Here is a 16,341-nt window from a genome sequence, read left to right on the forward strand (position 1 = left end):
ACTTGTCATCTTCCTTCTGCATGGCTCTGGTGCTCCCAGCAGCCCACAGTGGGGTGGTGGTAAAGGCTGCCCTGTGGGGAGCAGGTGCTGTGTTCATGTCCATTTGCAAATCCAAAGGATGAGGGTGAACGTGGAGCCACCTCTTGAGAGGAGACAGCTACCAGACAAAACCCCAGGTGTCCTAAGGGAGGATACAGGGCAGAAAGGGAGAGGAAGGTGTTAGGCATCAAAAGGGCAGGAAAAGGTGGATGGCAAGTGGCAGGGAGGGAAAGCAGAAACCTATTTCATTTCACCTGCAAAATCTGTCATCACTGGGAAGAGGAAAGTGAAATCCTGCTGTCTTAAGCCAGGAAGACTTCCACGACATGAAGTCTGGCAGCTTTAATGCCTAGACATAAACCAGCTCGGCTCAGTAACAGCACTGTGTGCATTTTATACCAGCCAGGAACAGGGCATTAGAAGCACAAATTCCTACTTCAACTCCTTCCCCTGTGTGTAACACAACTAATTCCACAGCTTGAATGGGTTTGGGGTGTTTTTAGCTATTCACAGTAACTATGAGAAATGAGAAGGGTTTATTTATCTCGCCTCTGCCTGTCATCTTCCTCCATGAGATACAATTGTTCAGCTTCGTGTAGCTTTTAAATGAATTTAGTATGTCTCATTTGCTGATTAAATGTCCTGTACGAAGCAAACCTGTGACAGCAGATGCTGTTAAAGCCAGCCCCGCACTGACCTGACTTGCTGTGGCGGGTGAGAGTCACCCCCGAGGGCAGGAGGCTGCGATGGTGCAGGCTCACTGTGCCAGCCCGGCACCCGCGACGCAGCCCCGTGGCCTCGGATTTATGGGATGGCGGGGCTGGACCTTTCCCGGGACACATCAGGGAACGGATGGCGGTGCTTTGAGGAGGTCTGTGCACCACGGCCAGACGGGAGCTCAGGCTGAGCTGATGCTGGCGGCAGAGCCCCGGAGGAGCTACGAGCGGGGCTGCGGGTGGGGGCCGCTTCGCTGGGGGCCCGGGCGGCGGTGGGCGGGCTGTGCAGCCGGGCGGGGTGCAGCGGCCAGATGAGGACGGCACCGCTGGGTGCTGAGGGGAGCGGGAAGCGGGGGGGGGGGCGCACCATCTGTCTGGCCGGGGGGTTCAGGCTGCAGCCTTCCCGCGGCCCCCCTCGCCCCCCCCCCCCCCGCCTGCGCCGCTTCTCCCGCGGCAGCCCCTGGCAGGGCGGGCTCCCCCTGGCCGGGCCGGGCCGGCGGGGCGGTGCTGGGGGCGGGCTGCCCGCCGCGGCACCTGCCGGGGGCGGCCGGAGGCGCCGCCGCTGCCGCCGGGCTCCGGCGCCCTCGTCCGGTGCGGCTGTGAGCGCGGAGCCGCCGGGAGGTGCCGGCGCCCCGGGGCACGGGGAGGTACGGCGGGAGCGGGACCGGGGCGCGGGGAGCGGGGTGCACGGAGCGGGGTGGACGGGGAGCGGGCTGCGCCGCAGCCGGCGTGCGGGGGAGCCGCGGTGCGGGGGGGGGCCGGTGTCCCGCGGCCAGGGCAGAGATGCAGCGGGGCGAGGGCGGGGCGATGCGCGGCGGCCGGGGTGCGCGGGATGCCGGGGGGCATGGCGGTCGGGGATGCGCGGGGCGCCGGGGGGCACGGCTCCCGGGGTGCGCGGGGTGCACGGAGCGTGGCGGACGGGGAGCGGGCTGCACGGCAGCCGGCGTGCGGGGGAGCCGCGGTGCGGGGGTCCGGTGTCCCCGGCCAGGGCAGAGGCCCCGGCGCGGGCAGGGCAGGGCTAACAAAGGGCGGCGGTCCCGCCTGGCACGGGCGGAGCCCCCCAGGGGAAGGCAGTTGGAGGTGGCAGCCCCGTCCAGTTCCAGGTGCCATGTTCTTGTTTGGTGGTTTTGGAGCCTCTGGATGCGGGGAAAGAAGGGGTGTAGCATCAGGCCCCGCCATGCTATGCTTCCATCTGTCCGTATTACTCGGAGAGATTCTCCACGTGCGACATAAAACCCATCTCTTTGCTCTGGTTGCACGCACACCTCTAGCAGCACGGCATTCAGCTACCCTGTCTGTCCCTGCTGCAGCTGGGCCAGGGCTTTGGTGTTTGAAGGGTCCCCTTACAGCACTTTCTCTAGAAGGAGTTGCTGGGCATCTGAACAGCAGGAGGTTTCTGTTGGCGCACACAGTGTGGCTGTTGCATGTTTTAGTAAGTAGTGTAGTGTTCTTGGAGGTAGTTCTGCTGGCAGGCACCTTGCAATGAGATACTGGGAGAGAAGCTGAGAAATGTTATCACCTGGTTGGAATGACCCACAGAGTCCTTAAAATGGCTAAGAACAGAATTATATTCAAATGTAACATTATCAGCCAGCATCTTTGGGAGGAATGTGACCCGCAAACCTCCTTTGTGCATTTGCCTTCACTGCAATTTTCTCCTCAGCTTCCTCTGCCCTGAAGCTCCAGAGGTCCATTTTCTCTTCTTCCCTGCTATAATGCCTTTTAAAGCTGACCTCTGCATGTTCTTCTGCCTATACTCAGCCTTAAATTTCCTATCTGTTCAGTGCTGCCTGTCCATTAGGTGACACCAGCAGCACCCGTTCAAGCACGTGCATTTTTCATCCCAAACCTTGGTTGTGTTTTGCCCTCTTTTGCCCAGCAAGCACCAGGGTGTATCTCAGCAGCCTGGTCTGTTTTCTCAGCAGTGGAGGTCTGACTCAGGCCCTACTAGGTGTTCGTCAAGATTTTCCTCAACTCCAGTAGGAACAGTGTTAGGAAAAAATCACTGCCCTAAAACTCTGATTAAGAGAGGTGAAGTCTAGGCCAGCCTGTGCTTGGGAGGGAGAAGGGTGCTCCTGCAGATTCGTAACCTAGGGATTTAGAGGCCTGAGGACTTGTTGGCCCATACTGAGTGATGCTTGGCACCTGTGGTTCTTAAATCAGAGGGAAGTTCAGTTTGACCAGAATAAGGATTACTGTAATTTGTAATGGGAAGTCCAGGCTGTCATTTAATAATCACAGAGGCTTTTCTTCCAGGGATCAGGACGCCAGAAGTTTAGGTACAAAACATTGCTGAGAAGCCAGCGACTACATACAGTCAGCTCCAGCCTCCTTGGCATTGCTCTGCAGAGAGGGCTGCTACTGTGGCAGGTGGGAGTCCTGCCTCTGGGAGACAGGCAAGCTGTGATTCCACAGCAGCCAAGAGCCTCATCAAACCTCCCTGTGTTCAGTAGGTGGCAAACAAGCAGACCCCGGATTCTTTATGAGGAGAAAAGTGATGTGATGTAGAGCCCTTCTCCCTCTGCGTAGTGGCCTAGCTCTTGGCAGGAACAGGAGAAAAGCTGTGCTCCTCGCAGTAGGATGCGGTTGGCATTGGTGAGCAGCTGGACTTGGGAAGTGTGCTGAGGGGACAGCAGCGATGGGGAAAACATCCTTCCTGCATTTGTTTAGTTAGGATGGACCCTACTTGAATGGTAAACCCTCCAGGTGAGCAATCGTCCTTCACCGTGCTGTTCGCAGAGCATCTGGCACGATGGGGCCTGGTCCATACCTGGGCTTCCTCACCTCAGTGGCAGTGTAAGTATGTAAAATAAGCAGGATATGACATCAAATGGGGTATTTTATAATGCCACCATTCCCTAGTCCTGCATGATTCCCATCAGAATTTCTAGCTTGGTTAATGTTTGTTTAGACAAAGAGTTATGGCCAGCACTGGGTGTTTGGTAACTGTGGCTCAGTGTCTGGCCTTTGGACATCCAGGTGAAGACTGCAGTACCTCTGCTTCTGGAATGGCGTTACAGGTGTAGGAGAAGGGGTGAAACCTGGAATCAGGGTTTTGAGGGCTGTGATTCAACAACGCGCAGTCAATTTTAAACCTGTGATAGGCTGACTTGACCCTTAGCATGGGTTTCAGCAGAGCTAATGTGATGAGTTCTTAGTACTCGCAGTGGCGAGCTGACTGAGTTTATTGGATGTGGGAGTAGAGAATGGCTTATGGTAATTATTATGATCAGAATTTCAGGAAGGATTTTAATCCCTTGTGCTCCTTCTGCTCACAGAGCCCTGACAAAAGTGGCTTGATCCTGCTGGCACAGCACCATCTCTCCCATCTTCCTCTCTGCCCCTGGCAGGGAGGTACTCAGCCTTCCCAGACTGAGCAGCATGCTGGGAAAGTATCTGTGTTTTGGAAACTCATCTGAATATGCTTTTCTGGACCACAGGGTACAATCAGTGAGACCCAACAGGGCCTCTGGCTCTTTCTTTTTCTTTTCTGTGTTCCTCCGCTCCTCCTTTTAACTGGTGAGAATGTGAGTGAGGCTGAAGGATGTACAGTTCTGACTCTAGTGTGAGATGTAGGTGTTCAGCACATGCCAGAACGGAGCACCAGTTTCACTCTTGTCAGCATGGCCATTAACGTGAGCATGTCGTGATCATTATGATCAGCAGGATCAGGCCCACCATAGCCACAGTCTTCACACTGTATCAGATGCTTGAGCTATCAGAGCACTGGGAAGGAGAACCTATTATTGATGTGGAAGTGGAATGAAGCTGATTTTTGCTAGCTGCAGGCCTAGCCCCAAATCTATGACAGGTCAGACATCTGAAATTAAGTAGTAATTGCCCGTTACAAATGCTTATTCATGAATGTCCCCAAGTGGAAGCTTATTTGTGCTCTGGATTCCTGTAAGAGTGCAGTTGGGAGTCTTGAGTCTTGCCACACAAAGACTACCTTTATAACACCGGGCATACAAGCAAGCTGCACAGTAGGGATAAAGCGCATTGCCCTGAATGAACAATACCTAGAGCTCAGCTAAACTCCTGTAAACCAGGGGAAAGACAATGACAGTGTTTCCCTAATTCTTGTACCAGTTTTAGACAAGGCCTGACTCCAGTCCAAAAGCAGGATTTCACAGCCTCCCGCTTTCTCACCCACCCTGTCTGACAGCCTCTGAGATGGCACCATCCCTCATTTTGACAGTGGCAATCAAGCAGAGTGGGTCACCCATCTCCTGTCACTGCGGCTGCCTCTCACTCGTGGATGCAACACGGGTGCTCCCCCAGGGTCATCTGTCCTGCAGAGGAGACTGAGAAGGATGTAAACTGTCGGTGTGCATGCTCATCTTCACAAGCATTTCCCTCTTCTTGGCAAGTGCTGTGTTGAAACTAGATGATTCACTCCAAAGAACCCAAAGTTGCAACAGGATATAAACATCTCAAACTTTGTGATAGCCAAGTGGAAAGAAGCCACGCATAAGAAAAGCCTGTGGATGTTTGAAAGCGATGATTTAGGGGAGTTGTTACCAAGTCTGAGTGAAAAGCTTGTCTAACTGTGATGTGATGCATGCTTGCCTGTATTCAGACAGAGCCACTTCTCTAATACTTTACATTCTAATTACACCAGTGCTTAGTGGCACTGTCCTTTGAATTTAAAGAAACATGAAGAATTTCAATCATCAGTTGTTCTTGATGGAAGAGAGGGTTGGGTGGGGTTTTTTTGAGAAAGCGGTAACTGCTGTGTTGGCTCAGTTCTAGTGGTAGGGAGAGGGATAAGAAGGGTAAATTTGTACTTTTGAAAGAGGAATCTGATGAAAATGAAACCAGCCCACTTCACCCTGATTAGATTTCATCATGTTGTGACTTCAGAATGCCTTCAGCATCCTGGCAACAAGGGCAAAGATTTGAGAAATGTCCAAAAGTTAAAAAAACATAGTTCCTATGGATTATCAGTGTATCTGTTTTTTAAAAAATCTCATCCTCACTATTCTTTCAGCAACTTAAAATAGTGTTGAAGAAAAGTATTCAGGCAGACAATAAAAATAGCCAGGCCAAGTGCTCTCCAGCAGTGACCTGATCCTGTCTCATGTGTTACAGAAGGCACAGATTCCTTTGCAGTTACAAACAGGCTCCAGACTGGAGACAGACTCCATTTCAGACTAATTTAAGTAAAGTACGTGATGATAACTGATGCTCAGCACACAGTACAGTTATAGTGGGGACAGGGCCCCCCGTGCAAGATGGCTGCATCCTAATCATGCTATGGCAGCTTAAGTTTCCCGGGATAGATGGGAGCAAATTACATGCTGTAAGGCATAGCTCTAAAAACTAAGCTCCAGCCCTGATGAAGAGATCAAACCTGCAGTATATTTGCCTTAATATTGTGTTTTCCCATCTAGGCAAGGAGAAGGAAACTGTATTTTTACACAGCTCACAAGTTCTTTTTAAGCAGATTTCCCAACAGTTTGTCAGTTAAGGGTATGTGTTAGTTCTGGCTGTTCCAGGTGCAGAGGACGAGGAATAAGGTAGCAAGCATTAAAGAGAAACAAAAAAATGCAGGGGTAAAAGAAGGCCTAGCAACAGCCTATAAACAAACCCAAAATTTAGCTTGTCTCAAGTGAGGGGCAAATACAAATCCGAGTATCTTCATTGAGCTACATCAGTCGAAAGACCTGGCACCATCATTGTGTTTCACCCAGTGTGAACTCCTTTTGGTGATGAGACAAACAGGAAAGCTGGGTCTGTTTCCAGGCTCTGGCACAGGCACCTTCAGCAGAGTCATCTGGCAGAAATTAAGCTGGGCTGGTTCCCTTCCCTGGTTTGCAGTGTGGCTGCATGCATGGTGCAAGATGGCATATACTACCACCCAGGGGCAGGAACGATCCATGGGGAGAAGGAGAAGCTGCAATATTTGCTCTTGCAGCCAAGGAGTTTGCCTTGTGAAATCGTTGTATTTGTTTGTCTTCCTGTGCAGACATCTTTTGCCTGGGAGCTCTCTTACTTCATGCTAATTTGAGGGCTTAATGCATTGCAGTCCAGACATCAGGACGGGGCTGCTCTGCGTCAGGGAAGAGAGCAGTTAAGCCAGTAAGCCTCTCTGGACCAGAGTGAGGTGTGTGTTGAGAGGTAGATTGAAAGGAAAAGATTTTATGGGCCCCAGTGACTTTATTGTGAAGGATGCCAAACCTTCGGGCTGGAAACTGTGGGCTATCACTGTGTGAAGCAAAAAAAGGAGCTTAGTTTCTAAGTGGCTAATGAGTTTACTACCTTGTTTCTGTCAAGGGTTTTGCAGGGGTGATGCTGATTAATGTCATGTCCTTTCCCCAAGGCTATCCCCTTCCTCTTCCATCTCACCAGGCTCAGTCTGACACCATTTGTTAGGCTACTTGTCCCTGATTTGTGAGGAATAAATATTGACACTGATGGCTGTTTAATAGGATTTGGGTTTGCTGTTCACTCTGTGAAAGAGTTTGGCACTTCTGACTCAAATGACAATTTGTGTTTGGGGCTGGCTCCACCAAGACTAATTTTGGAGGGTTTTTCTTTTAATGAGGATGGTCACAGTGTATCCTGTGTATGAGCAGAGGCTGAGACTGGGGATATGTATTGCTTTTTCCTATTGGCATGCAGAGCGGAGCTTTCCAGACTTTGACTACAGATCATCACATGTCCCTAGCAAAGATGTGGCTTCCTTTGAGAGGGTGCTGATGTTCACACTGGGGAATAATATTTTTTCGTGTTGAGCTGTCTTCTGTTAACTTGTAAATGGCTTTCTTCTGCTTAGCTGTGGAAGACCTCAAGTCAGACTGCCAGTTAGCCCTGCAGCGGGTCGTCATCTCCTCTGCGCTTTCTTGTGCTGGGAGCTGCTCTAAGGAAAAGCATTTCAAACTGTTTCAGAGTGGCTGGATTTTTAAGATGTGTCTTAAGTGACTTATGAGGAAGGTCCCATTAAAAGCTGATAGGCATTTTGCTTAAGTGGGGTTTTCTGGGTTTCCCCAGAGCTGTGAAAGACTCCTTATCTACAGAGTAGCACCTTCACGTTCCTGGGAACCCAGCAGGATTTGAGACATTTCCCTGGAGATCAAAGCCATATGCTAATCTGTAGTGTCACTTTTCTTAACTGTTCCTTAGGTGCTTTGCTCCATTGGTACTCAAGGGCAGCATCACCGGGGAAGACCCTGACCTCATCCAGGTGTGTGTGTATGTGCTTTTCCCCACCTCCACGAGCGCTAATCCAGCCCTGCAGCACATGCAGTAGAACATCCACAGTCCCAGCTTCAGATCTTGCTTTGACCCCAAGGAATTATTTGGGTCTGGACTCAGGATTGTCAGACCAAAACACAATAGACAAGGTGATGGGGAAGAGGGGGAAAAGTTTTCCTGTTGGCAGGGTGCATAGAAAGAAGAGCACCCTGGGTGCAGCACACAGGGCTATGTATGGGAAGGATGCTTATGATATCTTTCAGCAGGAGGAAGGCAGAGGTCTATTTATGCTCCTAAATGGCCTGAAATGTCTACATTCCCCAGTCCTGTGATTAAAAGAAAAATGTTCATGACTTCTTTACTCTTAGCAGTTGTTCACATATCAGTGATGACGTTACTTAATCCTGTTTCTAATGTAGGCTGTATAAGATTTCATCATGTAGAGAGCTATGAGTTAAATCTTTACTTAGCCGTGCCACACAAGGACAGACAGCATCCCACCAGGGGCTAAGACCCGGCTGCTGGCAACTGCGAAGGTTTTTGTGGCTCCAGTGTTAGTTTCTCATCCATCTCCATTCAGCGTTAATCATGAGACTTGAGCCCACTTGTCTTTTCCACCCTTACAATGCTTCCCCAGCCTGCTGAAACTGGAATAATTGCTTTATTGTCGCTTACAGCCCTCCCTATTCTTCACCTCCCTCTTGCTTCCTTTTTTAAAATTAGCTGCTCTGTGCATGTTCCTGAGCGTACCCCTCACCGCTGGCGGCAGGAATGTGCGGTGGGGTGGTGGTGGGGCTGCCTTTCCCGCACCACTGGCACCAGGCTTGGTGTGGCTGCCCCCACCTTGCGCTCCAGCTGGCTTCGCAGGGCAGGGGTGGGCGCTTGGCCCTTGCCATTGTTGGAGGAGCTGTGGGTGCCAGGGCCCTCCGTTGCTGCTGGGAGGCAGCGGAGTCAGGAAGGCCGGATCCTCCTTCGAGGTGGTTTGTCTGAGCACAGTGGGGATGCACTGAGGTATAGCACCAGGCAAGAGGGGCCGAGGGTTCCTCTCTCATCTGCTGTGTCCTGTCATGGCTGCAGTCCTCATCCTCTTCTAAACTCTTGTTAGATAGGCGTCATCTCTGCTGGACTGGCAGATGCTAAAAATAATTTGAGTAACAAACAGATGTTTATTTAATTTTGTAGCTTAGCAGCCACCTTTTCTGTATCTTGCTTTGGGTACTCTATCTTGATCGAAAGTTAAAGAATCACAAAATTCTCAGAGGGCAGAGCTTTGGCTTGGGAACATTTGTAATTCGAATGGCTTCACTTCCATGGGCTTTGCTGCCTGTATTGATTTGTAGCTGCATTTATGGATGAAGTTACAAAAAGCTGTGATATCACTGCTGCAGGGGAGCAATAACTCCAGCAAACTCACTGTACTCATTAAAAATAAAAATGCAAGCAGGTGATCAGCCAGCTTGCAAATCTGCAAATTCAGCAGGCTTTTGTTTGCTCTGTGCTTATACCACGCTCTTTGGATTCAGTATGTACCTGAAAAGCTCACGTCTTTCTGCTGTTGCCAAGGCTATTTTTGTGCCCTCCCTGGGCCGGTACATTGGTTTTCCACTGGATCTGTCTAGTTAACAGGTGTGATGAACCAAGTGGAGGTGTGACGAACAAAGGACAGCATTTCTTGACTCAGGGATGGATGGACAACTAACAGGCATAGCTGCCTTCTATAGTAACCATATTTTCTATAGTGCAGTCCCTGAGAACTACAGGTCTCCGAACTCAGTGCAAAATGATACTGCAGGTGCTGCAGAGATGTTTTGTAAAGCAGCTGGCCAAATCCTTATCTCCTTACTCAATCTATACTCATTTTTCACTTGAGCAAATCTCTTGCTGAAGTCCTGAGGAAGTAAATGCATGCTGTGTTGAGTAAGGGATGCAGGAATTTGTCCAGGAAGGAGTGGGTGAGTGGGAGGGAGAAACGGCTCATAAGAAGTAGCTCATATTCTGGGGATTAGGCATTACTACACCCATGAAGGTGATTTAGGCCTGTACACTCCACCCTTCAAGTTACTGCAATTAAAATCTGGCATACCAGGAAACACCGCAGAAGCAGTCAGGTTAGAGAGCAAAGGGATAACTCAGCTGCAGACTTCAGTGGGTTCTTGATGTTGAATGTCCATCATGCCTGTGACAAATACGAGTGTGAGGCTTTCTTCTGCCCCCTCTGAACAGATGCTCAGGTGGTCACTTACTCAGTACCAACTGCTGTGGCCAGCTTTTCAGAAAACGTCTGAGCTGCTGTTCCAGCGCTTCAATAACATCGATATTTTCAAGAGATTACTGCTAGGGTGAAATTTCAGGATGTGTTCCTTAAAGTACAGTGCATATAGAAGCCAGGAAGAGAGATCCAGCTGTGCTGGTGGAAGAGATTAATGCCCTCACTTGCTCATCAGTGCCAGAGATCTCATCCATCTGCCACTGGAACGGTTCCTGTAAGCACTCCCTTAATCTTTAGCTTTAAACCATTTAAATTGTTGTTCTGAACTGACCTAGTTTGGTTTGCGTTTACATATTAGGAAGTGCTCACATAAACCACTGCACCAGCAGACTGAGTCTGGCCCCGTCTCCTGTGTGCTGCTGGAAGAGGTTCCTGGTGAGGGCTTTCAGGTCTCGGGTCTGCACCCTGTGGCCAGGTCCCAGGTGGGGCACACCTGACATTCAGACCCAGCCCTAGGACAGCCCTTTTGTATCTGGAAAATATGACTGTTCTGAAGGGTGAGTGTAAAAAGAGCAATTCTGGGAAAATAACTTCTGCTTATTTAATCTGTCTCTGAGAACATAACTTTTTTCAGCAAAAAAAGTGGTTTTTTGGGGGGGAGCCTGCAGCCTTTTCCCATGGAATCGTTTTAATTCTCTAATCCTAAAATGAAAACCAGTCTTTATTTTATGCAAGTATGACTTTTGCTTCCTTTTTATGTCTGCCTTTCTTTGTAGGAGCTGCAATTATTTGTTTTCATTTACTCTTGTCCTTTAGAGCTGGCTTGTGCTTTCCTTTGTGTTATGTAAGAAAAGTTAAATGTTCTAAGTTATACAGAACGACTTCTGATCAGTATGATTCAGCATTGGGGTACCACAGAATCTGTAAAGATAATGTTATTGTTTTGCCTCTGTGCAGTAGTCATGGTCCTTAAAGGGGCAGATGTGTTAATGATCCTTCTTCTTGCGTGAGCTCTGCAGGAAGTCTTCATTTCAGGCACCTCTGACAAACTGGTCTGAGCACTTCTACACCTCAGAGAGAGTTGATCCCAACCTTTTATGGCCAGGTCTGGAATGTTGTTCCTAGTGGCCTCCTGGTCCTATACAGCCTATGAAGGGGGGGTGACAATCTGATTCCCCAATGCAAGTCCCACAGTGTGCCCGAAGGCCAGTGGCGCTTGACGTCTCTGGGAATACTCAAGAGATTTTCAATAATGGTCAAGAGCAAGTCTATAGATATTCCTGTTAGTTGTGGGGTAGAATAGGATGAAAATGTCATTTCTCTGTATTTTTACTTTTTTTTGGACACAATAAATAGGTAGACCTGTTTTCTAAGGGGGTTAAAAGTGTCTGAGTGCAAGGTGCAGGAAAGCATTTCACTTAGAAGTAGAGCTGGGTGCAGGGCAGATTGCCCTCCACTTTTTTGTGGTGGTACCATTGGACAGAGAAATACAGTTGTAACCTCTCAGTTCGGATCTCCTGAGAAGGTGAGCTGTCCCCTGAGCAGGCAGAGAGCTGCTCAAGTTGGTACTAATTTACACCAGCTGAAGAAGAGAGTCCTTTACTTCCATTGAACTACATCCTGAATTACTGCTTTACAGAATTAAGTCATGATCCTAGGAAGATTTGGGCCAGAGCTGCACAGAGCACACTTCACCCATGTGGGAACACCAGTAGGCTCTGAAGGCTCCTGAGCTTGATGGGTAGAGCAAAATCATGGCCAACGACAAACCTATCTTGTACACAGACAACCACTTGTGGTAAAAGCCCAGCACCACACAGAGTTGGTGCTGTGGCACTGGGCATTTGGAATTATTATAGGAATCATTATTCCTATAATGAAAGGAATGACCTTTTATTATATATCAGTGTGTACAACCCAGGAATGTTGGGCTCCGGTGGCTGAACAGGCGGGCTCTCTGTGGCACAAATAGTAAGCTATAATTGAGTATAACCGTAAACTTCTATTACAAAAAGCCAGGAATTGACTAGGGATAAAAGCTAATTTCTCAGCCCTATGGGTTCCTCCTTCCAGCTAGGGTCCAGGTCTTTTTGGCAGGGCCATGCAGGGAACTGCACTCCGACCGCCGGCTCGGCAGCACAAGAAAAGATCCTAGTCTTGAGGGCTGCGGGCCCAGCTGCCTGCCTGCACACTGAATTCACGTGCACTGTCTGAGGGCGAACTACTCATGCAAAGCACGGGAAGGTCCGCAATTCAGAAAGCATTGATTTAGGGTGTCTTTAAAAGGGTGGCAGTCTCTGGGGTTGGGGTCTGGGTGCAGTGGAATGCCTATTGTCAAACCTAAAGACCAAAGTGAACGCTACATATTGTGGACCCAAATGCAGCTGGCACAAACCAAAAATGTGCATGTGAGTGCCTTTCTAAGTACCCAGTAATCCTCCAGGGCAAAACGAGGATTAGGTCTCTCTCACAGACAAAGAGGGAGTTCATTTTCTCAAAGATCCCTTAGCCAATACCAAATGAAGTGAAGAACCAAAATGAATGCGAATACTCCTTTCAGATCTTTGCTTGCAAACAGGTATAGCGCCGGAGCAGCTTGTTTGTGCATTTGTGTGGGTCTGTACAAACACAGCATGGCCAGATTGTGGGATTGAGGTCAGGGCAAATAAAATCCATCCAATCTCAGAGGAAAAGGAAAGCCAAAAAAACACGGGACAAGTAGGACTAGACAGTATTGCACAGTCAAAATGTGGTCTCCTTCCTCCAGATTTTTTCTCGGTGGACCTGGAGGTCAGTGCTCATTGAAGTTGTTTAAATTGGAGTTACCTAAGTGAAGAGCCCTCCTAGAAGGAAAGCTGTGAGCTGAATTAGTTCCAAGTGACTTCTCAGCCTCTGTGTTTCTTTGCCCTGAAATACCATGTGCTTCACATAGGAGCCATGAGATTCAAAGTTGTGGGTGCTCGAATGTGACATGTATCTAAAATTTGCCATCCCAAGACAGCTCCATGATTTCTTAGCCTTTTAATTTGCCTGCAAACAATGGCCTGTGCGTTTAGAAAAGCACAAGCCACCTCTGCACTGTTCCTGGAAAATTTCTTCTTTTCTCATTTGGTGATTGGCTTATGACACAAAGATCAGCTCCAGTAATCCTGCCTTAACAGATATCAGCCTGGATGTGCCTGAGCCCTGCCAAACAATGAGTATTAAATAGTCCTGTTTCTTAGAAGTGGCAGTCAGCAGCACTCTGAGTGGGTTTGGGTTGTGATTGTGGGATTTTTCCCCTAAGCTTTACTGACCTATCTGAATCCAAGATGTAGATACTATTGTTTATACTTGAGACTGGGATGTTGCTGCAGAACTCTGGGAGGAATGCCTAATTCAGTCCCAAAATTTGTGTGCTCAGGGAACCTTACTGAGATTTCAAAACCTGTCTTGCTCTGCGTTGGATGAAAAAGTCCTTCCAGGGGGTTTTACAGTTGGAGCCTGTTGCATTTTGAGGTGTCCACAAAACAGTCTTGAATTCCTTTTCCGCCTTATTAGACTGTGGACTTGAACCTGGCTCTTCCCCATCTCAGGTGAGTGAGTGTCCTAAGTGGCAGGCTAGTGATTTTACCCAGGAACTGAGAGACTTTTTCCCAGGAAAAGCTTTAGTCCAAACTGCATGATCTCCAATGAGAAGTTTCAGTTCAATTTATGATAACTTTTCTGATGAAAAGATTGGTTTGTCCATGTATTTCCAGGTGGTCCTGGCTCTTTGTCTGCGTTTGGGGTCCCGTGAGCACAGACTTAACAAACCTGTGCAGACCTTGCCGCTACCAGCTATGACCCATGAGTGCTCTCGTCAGGAGAGGATCTGGGTCTTTGTGCTCTGACACACAGGGCACTTCCACTTCAGCTAAAGGAGATTCTGTGAGCATGACAGATATGTGGATTACAGGCTATTTCTGGACCAGTCACAGGAGGTAACAAAATAAGAAATACGTAAGCTATCCTGTCTTTTCACTTCAAGCGGAGCGGGAGGATCTCCAAAGCAGCATGCCCACTGGCAAGTGCAAGGTCGGTGCCCAGGATGAGCGTGATCTCGCTCCCCTTCTGCAACCCTGCCCAGGGGAGCCCTCTCCTAACAGCGTGGAGAAGGCAGGGAGGCTTGCTGTTTGCCGGGGGAGGGGGGACTGTTGCGGAGGCAGAGTTTTCATTCACAAGGAGACATAATTCCAGCTCATCAGCTGCTGAGGGCTTGCCTGTAGCCTGCAGGGTGAGGATAGCCAGAGGTGAAGCTTCTAAACTCTCCTTCTGTCACTTGGCTGAGGGGGGTGGATCTCGGGATGCCCTGTGATATTGTGTAACCGGGGTGCTATGAGGATAAAACAGCAGCTTTAACTCCATCATCTCCCACCTTGCCAGGTTGCGGAACCAAGTTCTTCTCTGTTGCAGTTTCTCCTTATTTTTGGGTCTGTGCTATGCTTTTGGTGTTTCTGTAGTGGAGGGTTGCCTTTTATGTTCTGATTTATGACAAAGGGAAAAAAACCCAGAAAATGCCTACAGACCTCTGCAGAACTTTGAAGACGGATTCCTTGCTTTAATCTCGATTTCAGAAGTGTCAGTTTGTAAGCAGTTATTTTTCTAGGAATGCTTTTATTCTGATAGTGGTTCTAAACACTCCTGTCGATCCTAAATGATTTAAAAATCAGAACTTAAGCTCCATCCTCTCTTCTAGGAATAACAGTGGGCTTATAAGTAATGAGACATTAAAAATTACTAAACCTATTAATATTTGGCAGTTTGATCCTCTGGGACTTAGGTCTTCTGTTTCTGTGGCAGCACACCTGGCGTTAGTTTAAAATAAGTAATCGTGACTCCAAGAGGTGGAACCATTAGGAAAATATGCATTTTGAAAAATTAAAAAAATTACTTTAATAATTTTTAAACATAGTTCCAAGTGCTGTTTATGGATGATCTTAGCCATGTCCTGGACTCATACCTAGAACTACAGACAGCCAAGCAGAAAAGCAGAGTACAGGATAGTAGTGCAGGCAGAAGTGTAATGCTGATGTGCTGGAAAACAAATGCTACGAGCAGACAAAGCTTAAGAAGTCTGATTTTGTGTGGCTTCTCTGTGTATACTCTGTGTCCTTTTTCGGAATTGTAGCCAGGCAGCTGAGTTCACACCGCAGCATTGCCTCAATGAGAGCAATGATTTATGCTACTTCCAGTATTCGGGGAACTATTTTTATGAAACATGGAGGTTAATTCATTGAGAATAATATCTGTGCAGACCCTGGCTGAAATTCATCAGGTGGTTCGGATGTAATTGTTGGGGGATTTGCTGAGCAGAGGCAAGCACCCCCACTTACTGTCTAGGCTTGATTTAGGAAACCAATCTGTACTGGAATGTGAAGATTATAAATAAGGATAAGAAAGACTGAAGAAAGTGAAAAAGAAGAGCCAAGAGCCCAAAAGGTTAAGATAAACAATATGAAATGGTTCAAGTATGCAGGTAACAGGAGGTCAGTGGAGGAGGCAGATAAAGCAGCCAGAGGAGGTCAGAGTCATCTATGGTCAGAAGCAGAGGATCTCCCTAAAGCAGCGAGTGAGTTCTTCAGGGATTGTGGCGGCTTGGGATGGACATGAGACATTGGATAGTAGCAACAGGCAAACCAGTCTTGTAGGGAGTTGATTCATATAAGGCCACCCATGTTTTCTTGAAGAGCTGTGAAAAGGGTGGTAAAAAAATAGGGAACTCTTTTGCAGATGCCTGCTTCAGAAAAGGCAGAGCTGAACGCGCGGAGGAGGGAGTGCTGCAGGGCCAAGAGGCCACTGCCTTTTGCTTCTGGCGGCTGGTGCTCCCTGCACGAGGCAGGGGCAACCAAGCTGTGGGGCAATGAAACTTCCGAGGAGCAGGCTTTTCTTCAAAAAAGGCTTAAATCTGTCGTACTGTATTATTTCGCTGTTTGTCAAGCAAGCATCAGGAAAAAAATCCTAACAGGCCATATTTTTAGACGATGGAAAAGCTGAGCAGAGTGTCTTTGTATGGCTACTCATTAACATGTGTGGTATTAAATACCAAAGGCGCGATGGAAGCAGCAAGTATAAATAACAATTCATAATTTAACATGAACTTTGCAGAAAAGATTTCAGAGGCAGCTGCCTGCCTCAGGTGGGAGGTAAAGGAGTTTTAAA

General features: G+C 48.4%; 1 protein-coding gene across 4 annotated transcripts in view; it reads left to right on the plus strand.

Moving 5' to 3' along the window:
- Positions 1 to 1,293: 1,293 nt before the first annotated feature.
- Positions 1,294 to 16,341, plus strand: part of SHROOM3 (shroom family member 3) — a 52,153-nt gene continuing 37,105 nt past the window's right edge. For 2 of the 4 annotated variants that reach the window (XM_056354925.1, XM_056354939.1), the window contains exon 1: positions 10,569 to 10,718. The gene's annotated coding sequence lies outside the window, so the exon portion shown is untranslated. Of the gene's footprint in view, positions 1,403 to 10,568; positions 10,719 to 14,155; positions 14,218 to 16,341 lie in introns of those variants that run through there. The other 2 variants (XM_056354934.1, XM_056354949.1) reach the window with 2 other exon arrangements.

The sequence above is a fragment of the Falco biarmicus genome, chromosome 1, assembly GCF_023638135.1.
Source record: "Falco biarmicus isolate bFalBia1 chromosome 1, bFalBia1.pri, whole genome shotgun sequence".
NCBI classification, from domain to species: Eukaryota; Metazoa; Chordata; class Aves; order Falconiformes; family Falconidae; genus Falco; species Falco biarmicus.